Raw genomic sequence first — 7388 nt, 5'->3', positions numbered from 1 at the left:
AAGAGCGTTAAGCACAGAGTAATTATGCAGCACAGGGAGTTGCTATTATGATGAGCGCTATTTCTCTCTCCACTGTTTCCTGGGTTTTTCTATCATTTGGGGATTTTCCAAAAGAATAATAGTTCTTTCATTTTCCTTCTTTTGCTAGAGCTGTACCCACTACCTAGAACACCCTTCTCCCCTACAGAGTTAATAATTGAGTGCTTACTATGTTATAGATGCTGCTTTTGTTTTGGGGTTTTTTTAGATTTTTAAAAAAATTTTATTGGAGTATAGCTGATTTACAATGTTGTGTTAGTTTCAGGTGTACAGCAAAGTGACTCAGTCATACATATACAGGTGCTGTTTTAAGTGCTTTACATTGATTAACGCATTGGATCCTTATAATAACCAAATGAGGTCAGCACTACTGTTATCCCCATTTTGTAAATTAGGAAACTGAGGCTTGGAGACCTTGCCCAGGGTCACACAGCTCATGAGTGTAGACCCATCCTGACCCTGAGACTACACTCTTAACTATGGCTCTCTTCTATGAGTGTGTATCAAAATCACCCCCATTCTCCATGGTTTCAGTGCCAGCCCCTCCTCCTCCAAAGAGCCTTCTATGATCGCCTAACTGGAAATAATCCTGCTTTTCCCTTTAAAATTCCCCCACTTCTTTGTTAGTATCTGTCTTACAGCCTTTGCCTTCCACTTGACATTTTTGTATTTGTGCACCATATATGTCTTAGCTTGCCTATCAGTCCTAAGTGCAAGGAGCAGGTCCTATTCAGTTTTATAAACCCCAAAGTCCTGGCAAAATTCCAGCTGCCATTATAAGAAACTAGACACTGGCAAAATATCACAAAGACTAAATTCTAAATCAGAACAAAACTTGCAGTACCAGCAATAAGATGCACTAAGTAAATGATTGTGAAACTAACTACACAAGAGCTCTCCCCACATTCCAACTGGTAACCAAGTTTTAAACACTAGATCTTTGACCTCTGGCTTCTCCTTAACATGTAGGGCACAGAAAGGCTGCAATGAGAGCTGAAATGTGGGTGGGATGGAATGGGAGAAGGGGTAGGGCCAAAGTGGTCATTTTTAAAATTTCCTTCGAAGCCTGGGGGCTGGGAAGCGGAGGGATCCCTAATAGACCAGCACTGCCAGGTGTGCTGTTTCAAGTCCTCAGATGCCCAGACCGAAGTTTCACACTCCACAGAGACACTCAGGACACCCTCAACAACCTGTCCTTACACCAACCACGGCCCTTGGTTATGAATTGACACATCGATCCCTAATAACTAATATCTTATGAGATTTACATAAATGCAAAATGATGAAGATTTTAAATTTTATTTATTTATATTTTTTGCGGTACGCGGGCCTTTCACTGTTGTGGCCTCTCCCGTTGCGGAGCACAGGCTCCGGACGCGCAGGCTCAGCGGCCATGGCTCACGGGCCCAGCCGCTCCGCGGCATGTGGGATCCTCCCGGACCGGGGCACGAACCTGTGTCCCTGAATCGGCAGGCAGGCTCTCAATCACTGCGTCACCAGGGAAACCCATGAGGATTTTTTAGAATCTCTCTACATACTCTTTTGGGTATGACCCAAAATTTGTGAGATGGGAATCATCGCCATTCGACAACGGACTCTGTTCTAAGAAAGATAGGAGACCGGGCATGTGAGTGCAGACCATCAAGAAGATTCATATCCACAAGGAACCCACCCGTCTGAGGGAGGAAGCCCAGCGGAGGCCATCGGAGTCTGATCAAGGAGAGAGGAACCAAAGGGACCATGGGGATGTGGTGAGTCCGTGAGCCAGCGGCTCCAGCTGGGGGGTGCACACCCACATTGGTTCAGTAGAGTCTGGAGCAAGGCTCAGAGGGATGTGGTAGCAATGCTTATTCAGCTAAAAGCAGGGCCACAGAGGGAGTAAAAGTAAAAGGTGGAACTGCCTCTCTAAACCTAAGTGTGACCCGAGGAATGGCTGGGGGAGAGGGGGAAGTGAAGAGGGTCCTGAGAGAAGGAGATGTGCTATTTTAGAGGTCGTGGTAGCCCGGAGGAAGGCTGGCCACAGCAGATGCAATGTCAAAACATTCAGAGGAAAGATAAACAGAATCCCACAAAGGCTCACAAATAGCAGTCTTTAACTTTTTTGGGTCTCTGACCCTTTTGAAAATATGATGAAAAGTACAAATTGTCTTCTTGGAAAAAGAGTATAAATGTAGTCATGAGGGACTTTTATGGTTAAGAATCTCTGTTCCTTAACATAGTGTTGTAAGTCAATTATATCTAAATTATAGTTAGATAGATAGATAGATAAGCACTTGCCATATATATATATGTATGTATGTGTATATATATATATATATAAACTGGAATAAAATGCATCAAAATGCTAATGGTAGTTTCTCTGAGGGGTGGGGATTATGGGTGACTGTTATTTTTTACTTTATGCTTTTATGTATTTTCTAGCTGTCTGAAATGAACGTGTATTGCTTGTAAAATTAGAAATAAAACAATGTGTCATTAAAATGAAAAAAATGTATCACATTAACAGCTTAAAAAAAAAAGAATCTCTGTTCCCATCACCAGAGGAATGGATGGTCTTCAAAAGTGAAATGCAAACAATTCAATAAGGAAACAGGTGGGGAAGGGGCTCTGAAGAGGCTGGTGGAGCTGAGGAAAGAGAGTTCAACAGCGTTCTTATCCAGAATAAATGGAAGGAGGGGCAGCCAAGGGCTTGTTATGAACATAAAGCTGTGACATGGGGCTGTGAGAGCAAGGCCAAGAAGGCGGGAGTCCCAAGCTAGGTGAAATTTTTTTAACGTTAAAGTTAACAAAAATCGGCTGCGCTAAGGTTCAGAGCAAGAAATACAGAAAAGGCACAGTCCTCAGTGCTACATGTGTGACATTTGCAGAACTCTCCAACCTCTCTTTGACCTCAGTTCTGTCTTTTCTGTCAAGAAGATTAATTTCCAGACTCTAACGTGGCAAACTACATTGCTAAGAGGGAACTGAGGCCCAAGATAGAATGCATTAGACAGCAACCGGCCACATGAAATGGATTCAAGAATCTCAGTGTGGAGCAAGCACCAGCTGGGAGGTGCTGAGCTGAGAAAAGAGGAAACGGTCAACTTCTATCACGGGGAGTGGTCTTAGGTCTTTTCTGGGTCACTTTGGAAGACAAATAAAGGACCAGTGGATGGAAATTTCAGGGATGTAAATGTCAGATTCCTACTAAGAAGAATAGAAATGATAGTTTTTCCCAAATGGAGTGGGCTATCTTGGAAGATAGTGAGTCTCATGTTGTGGTAGGTATTCAAGTGAACACTGGATGATCATTTTACAGGGCTTTTATGGAAGGATTTGAATTAGAGGTCTCTTCCAACCCTGAAAGCCTGTGATTCTGTGGCTCAACAAGATTAGGGGAGAAAAGAATGAGTACTTTCCCAGCTTACACTGAATTTTTAAACTTTGCTTCTCTACCTCTGAATTGGTAGCACCTCACTCCAGAGTGTGACCCCTGCACACCTTTCCATCCTCCCTCTGTCATTCTTCCCTTCTCCTTGCCTCTTGCCCCATTCTCCAGTTACTTTTCTCACTCTTCTTTTTCTTTTTTTTTTTTTTTTTTTTTTGCAGTACACGGGCCTCTCACTGTTGTGGCCTCTCCCATTGCGGAGCACAGGCTCCGGACGCGGAGGTCCAGCGGCCATGGCCCACGGGCCCCTTTAAAAATTTAATTCAGGCCACAAAAAATCCAAACTCCAATTGCAATCATAGTTAAAATTGTAATATATATATATATATATATATATATAGATAGATAGATAGATAGATTAACTTAATGATCCATTTATTAAAAATTGACAATAAGAAAAATCTTACATCCATACACCTGTGCAAAATATACTAATTGTAACATGATAACATTTAAGTAATCGAGCCTGGAATTATTTAGAAATGTTAAAATGTTTTTGAACATCTTGGGATTTTTTTACTTACACATATGTAAATAGGAGTTGATAATGGTGTTTCATTTGTAGAGTTATGTTACTTGTTAGAGAAAATGCTTTAGTTCATATCCATTTAGGTTTAGCCTATAAATGAAATAATCAGTGATGGATAAATATCTTGTTTAAATTCAGTGTTACTAGATTAAAGAATAAAGCTTAATTTTCTAATTTACTTCACTGTTAACTTCTTATAATTAGGAAACAATTTCATTATTGTTATTCTCACAGTAAATTATCAAATAGTTACATTTTTCTTTTATTCTACAATGTTGTTTTGCAATTTTAATTGCATTCTTTATGTCTTAATAACAAAAATAATTGTGCATGCTGAGAAAATAAACTACAGTCTAAAATCTATTAAATATTTTCTCATGAAAATGAATGGCCTGTAATTTCTTCCTTTTGAAAACTTGTTATCTTTTACCTAAAATAGGTCAGTAATTTCCTGCCTTTCTAAAATAAAAATACTTTTATCATTAGTCCTTACCAGATAACTCAGAATAGAATATTGGTATATATTATGAAAGATTTGATTTTCTATATTTTATTAAATACATATGTTTTTAACAAAATTCAATTTAAGAGCAGATCAATATTTGCCATATAAAGGTAATAGAAATTTAGTCAAAATCAAATTTATTTAACATTCTATTTAACGTGTAAAGCATTAGGTAAGAGTATAATTTCTATAAAATTGTATGTTTCCCTCCTCCATTATAACTCTATAAGACAGAAATTCTCAACTTTCAAATTGAGGTAGCTCTGCAATAGGACTGATATGAATTTTTAACGAAGTCCCAGTTCCAAGCAACAGTTTGAGTAGCAGGTTTTAAGTTTCAACTCTTGAACACCAAAAAAAAAAAAAAAAAAAAAAAAGATGATCTAATCAACTTCCTTATTTTTCAAACTGTGGATCGGAAGCTGAGTGTGTATGTGACTTAGGAGCACAACTGGTCTACATGCCAGGTTTCCACGTGTCCAGAACAGTGTCCTCTCTCTGACCCCTCACTGCAAAACCTTTGTGGAGGTACTGAAGCAAGCTCACTAATAGTTGTGAGTCTTTGAAAGTGAATAAAACCCCCATTTTTCTGAAGGCACAGAGATGGACCAAATGACTTCTGAAGGTTCCTTCTAACCCAGGCTGAGAATCAGTTTTTGTCTAATTCCCACTCCTGGGTGTCCTTTGGAAGCATGATGCTGCAATTGTACCATCCAGTGGTATGAGGCAGATATTGCACCACCAGCAATCGCCAGCATACATTCTACCTTAAAAGCCCTAGCTACCAAAGAGAGCTTGCAGAGGGTGCCAAACACCTGATGGCACTTAGCTAAATGCTGCAAAGGAAAGGAGCTGAGCGCGGAGAGCGTATGTCTCCTCCCTGCTCCTGCCTTGGCTCATTCCCTCTGACAATGGGAACTTTAAAGGAAACTACCCATCCTCCTGACATGGAGAAGAAAACTCTCCGCAACATTTGTCAACCGATACAGGGTTTAGGGTGGGAAGGCGGCTTTACCAGGGCCCATGTTTACTTCCTGCCGGGAGGCAGGAAGCTCAGCCTATAGGCACCTTCAGTCATCTTCCCCCCACAAAAGCAGCTGTCTCATGTCCCATCACTTGCCATCACCCTGTCAGGACTCACGCCATCTTTAGCTCCAGGCTGGAGCCCTCCTTCAATCCACCCAAGAGCTGGGACACCCCTCCTCCTCCTCCTCCCACCCTTACTCAACCTCCTATAGTGCTATCCTCTCAGGTCCACAGTCAGCCACCCCACAGGGTGGTGGAAGGGACCACAGTGGGAGCAGCCCTATTCCTATAAATTACATGGTCTGCTATGGGACTGAATTGTGTCCCCCAAAATTCATATGTTAAAGCCCTAGCCCCCAATCTCCAATGGGATGGTACTTGGAGCTATAAAGACTTTGGTAATTATGTTTTGGTGAAGTCATGAGTGTGGAGCCCTCAAAATGGGATTAGTCTGTCTATCTGTCTCTCTTTTTCTCTCTCCTCTTTTTTCTCTCTGTGAGGATACTGCAAGGAAGGTAGTCATCTGGAAGCCAGAAAGAGTCCTCACCAGAACTCAGTTATGCTGACACCCTGATCTCAGACTTCCAGCCTCCAGAACTGTGAGAAATAAAAGTCCGTTATTGAAACCACCTGGTCTATGGTGTTTTGTCATAGCGACTCAAGCAGACTAAGACATGGTCTGAGTCCTGGTTTGAAATATTGGAAGTCAGTCCAAAGAAAATCTTGGGAATAGCTCACCTTTTACCCATACCTCTTCCCAGATGGGGCAGTGCTGAGCCTTACTGATGGGCCAGGCAGGAGGAGGCTGGGGGGGGAGAGAAAAGGTGACAAGGAGGACAGGAGTTCTTCGGTCTTCAAATGAATGAGCCCAACACCGTAAGGAGGCCAATAAGTCATGCCAGTTCCTGAGGAGGAGACCCGGCGAACTATTCCCTGAGGAGACAAGGTGGCTGAGCTGGAGCAGCCATCATGGGCCATGAATAGAGGTCACACATCAATGTCACAAGATAGGAGGAGCTTAGGTCCTGAGGACTTCGTGCAGAGCGGCTGCCATACCAGCCCTAGACTACCAACCTCCGGACTTCGGTGGGAGGGGAAAACGCACTTTCACGTCTTAGAAGCCGCCATCTTTTGGTCTCCATAACCCACAGCCAAATATCAATATACTCATAACCGATACTGCCTTCAATAAATGTTGGCTGTTATCTGCCACATGATACAATTATTTAATGTCTGTCTTCCCACTAGATTGTAAGCTCCATGAGGGCAGGGACCATGTCTGTCTGGTTCAGTGTATTCTCAAGGCCCAAACCAGTGCTATACACACAGCAGGCACTCAGTCAGTGTCTGTCAATGAGTCAGTGACCCCCTGCTCGTGCCATTTTCCTACCTGAGCCTGAGCTGCAGACTTGGGGCATCTTCTCCTTTAAGGTCTCACTTAAAGCCCACCAAGGAAAATCATCCCTGTCATACCTCGCTTCTGCTTCGTGCAGGTCCCTTGGAACTTACCCTGTGTTACATAGATGAAGTTGTCCTGCTGTTGTTGTGATGATCATTCTCTAGTTAGTGCCCTGATGCTTACGTCCTTGCTTAACTGGATGGTAAAAGCTACTTTGGCAGGGAAAACACTTTCAGTTTTTAATCATTGGGAGCTTAACGCCAATTCCTCCTAAATGTATACAGTGGGGGCTTCCCTGGTGGCGCAGCGGTTGAGAGTCCGCCTGCCGATGCAGGGGACGTGGGTTCGTGCCCCGGTCCGGGAAGATCCCACATGCCGCGGAGCGGCTGGGCCCGTGAGCCATGGCCGCTGGGCCTGCACGTCCGGAGCCTGTGCTCCGCAACGGGAGAGGCCACAACAGTGA

This window comes from Lipotes vexillifer, unplaced genomic scaffold, assembly GCF_000442215.2.
Source record: "Lipotes vexillifer unplaced genomic scaffold, Lipotes_vexillifer_v1.1 scaffold299, whole genome shotgun sequence".
NCBI lineage: Eukaryota > Metazoa > Chordata > Mammalia > Artiodactyla > Lipotidae > Lipotes > Lipotes vexillifer.
The sequence above is the reverse complement of the archived record's forward strand: the minus strand, read 5'-3'. Positions refer to the sequence as shown.